Consider the following 2,784-nt stretch of genomic DNA (forward strand, 5'->3'; position numbering starts at 1 on the left):
GATAGCCCGGTATAGATCCAGGGCTTCTGATAAAGGCATCCTCAGTCCATTTGTGGTCTGATGCCTCCCTCTAGTGGTTGAAATATTTCATCACACCCATTATTCTGAATTTTGTTTTGTTGTACAGGATTGGATTTTTACCATTGGGATCTGATTAGTGTGGAGTGCTCGTAACACCCTGTGGTCTGCTGAATGGTCCCAGAATTGGAGTAGAGTGTGAGGTAAATATTATTTACTTTATTAGTTTTTTTATACAGAGCCCAGGTGAGTATTTTTTAGGGTTAGGGTTAGGATGTATATTAGGGCTTGGTCTATAAGGTTCCAGATTTTAGGTTTAGGGCCACGGTAAGTATTTTTTTAGGTTTAGGGTCATGGTAAGTATTTTTTTAGGGTTAGAATAGATGTTAGGGTTCCGGTAAGTATTCCTTAGGGTTAAGGTTAGTTAGAAGTTTGGTATATAGGGTTCATAGATTTTAAGTTTAGGCAAGGTACGTGTAAATTTAGGTTTAGGTCAGATTAGAGGTTTGGTTTATAAGGGTGATGGAATTTAGGTTTAGGCAAGGTGAGTATTAATTTAGGTTTAGGTCAGATTTAGAGGTTTGGTTTAGAAGGATGATAGAATTTAGGTTTAGGCAAGGTGAGTATGGGTTTAGGTTTAGGTCAGATTTAGAGGTTTGGTTTAGAAGGATGATAGAATTTAGGTTTAGGCAAGGTAAGTATGGGTTTAGGTTTAGGTCAGATTTAGAGGTTTGGTTTAGAAGGGTGATAGAATTTTAGGTTTAGGCAAGGTAAGTATGGGTTANTGTGGCCCTAAACCTAAAAAAATACTTACCGTAGCCCTAAACCTAAAATCTGGAACCTTATAGACCAAGCCCTAATATACATCCGAACCCTAAAAAATACTTACCTGGGCTCTCTATATATAAAATCAATAAATAAAATAATATTTACCTCACACTCTACTCCAATTTTGGGACCACTCAGCAGACCATAGGGTGTTACGAGCACTCCACACTAATCAGATCCCTATGGGAAAAATCCAATCCTGTAAAATAAAACACAATTCAGAATAATGGATGTGATGAAATATTTCAACCACTAGAGGGAGGCATCAGACCACAAATGGACTGAGGATGCCCTTATCAGAAGCCCTGGATCTACACTGGGCTATCTTCTAGATTGGCTCTCTAATACTTACCTTCTTGGGGAACACTGGCATCTAAATAGAAAAAGGAATAAGAAATAATTAATAAATAATAATATAAACACAAAAAACACAGAAATAAATTATAAATATCATCCAAATTATAATATAATCCAAACATCAGAAGGAATATAAATAATAAATAAATATGTTCTTCTCTGGAAACAAAAAGATTAAATAATAAACATCTTTTTTTCTCTCTCTTCCTTTTTTTTCTCTGTTGAATAAAAACCAGAACAATCATTATTTGCCTAACAATGAAGGAATTTTCTTTTTATGACAATCTATCTTTCTTTGTTTTTATTTTTCTAAATACATTTGCTTGTATGAATCTCTGTATATAGTCTCCGATCTTCTAAGCATTGTATATCTATAGTTCTCTGTATGGTGTCATGACGAGCAGGTGCAGCCTGAGCCAATCACGGCTCAGCATGAACTCCAATAATAAAGTTTTCTGTAAAACCGTTCACTCTGCACAGCAAGCAGCCTGATGAAGGTTTGTCGAAACCGAAACGTCGCGAATTATTGCTGTGCACTCTGTTATTCGTTGCTTTTTGCCAATAAATGCCTGTTGGCAAAAGCGGAAACCACAGTCTTGGACCCTTCTTACCGCATTACTTTATTTTTTTGTTTTTTTCTTTAAGAAAAGTTTAGCTAGCAAGAGCAGTTACTAGCTCCTAGATTAGCCTGCACCTTCTCAGAAATCCCCGCAGCAATTTTGTGACTCCATGGCGTGGAGAGAGGAAAACCTGGAAGACGGCTGGACTACAGTTACCTACCACCGGGGGCGCCCACGGTTCAAACCACACCAGAACCAGCACCAGAACCGCTCTCGGAGGTATGGGTACGGCTCCAGATCACCATATCCAGCCCACAACAGATCCTATGCATCGGTCACACGCAAACCGCACGGGGGGACACGATCACCACCACGCAACAGAGAACGCTACGGGGGGGAGAGACGACCGGCCAAACACAATGAGCCGCGGTCCCATGAACGCCGCTACAGCGGCGTGCAACCCCGCTACGGAGGAAGCGACTCCAGACAGCCACCACAGTGCCGTGATTGCCAGCACGCTCAGGTCCAACGGCCCACAAACGCACCACGCCCGTATCAACAACCCAAGCGCTACGGGCCAGGGAACGGGCAGAGACCGAACCAGAACCAGCCAAACTGGAGCCGCCACTACGAGCAGCCCTCAAATGCACCACGCCCCTTCCAGCAGCAACATCACCACGGGCCGTCAACGAACCAGCGCCACCAACAGCATCAGGATGATCACTACGACCAGGTACAACGGTCTTCAAACGCACCACGGCCCTTCCAACAACAGCACCGCTATGGGCCTTGGAAAGGACCCAGACCGAACCAGCATAATTGGAACCGGCGCGACGACCAGCCGCAACAGCCACTGAACGCACCACGCACCGACAACCACCAGCAGCAGCGCTACGGGCCACACAGCGGGCCGGGACAAAATCAACACCGGCAGCCATGGAGACCACAACAATGGCGCCCGCAGCAACAGGTGGACCAGGGGCAGAACCAAGCCCCCAATCAGAACCCCAGCCAGCCCCAA

This window comes from Cyprinodon variegatus, unplaced genomic scaffold (genome assembly GCF_000732505.1).
Source record: "Cyprinodon variegatus isolate N-32 unplaced genomic scaffold, C_variegatus-1.0 Scaffold596, whole genome shotgun sequence".
Taxonomy (NCBI): domain Eukaryota; kingdom Metazoa; phylum Chordata; class Actinopteri; order Cyprinodontiformes; family Cyprinodontidae; genus Cyprinodon; species Cyprinodon variegatus.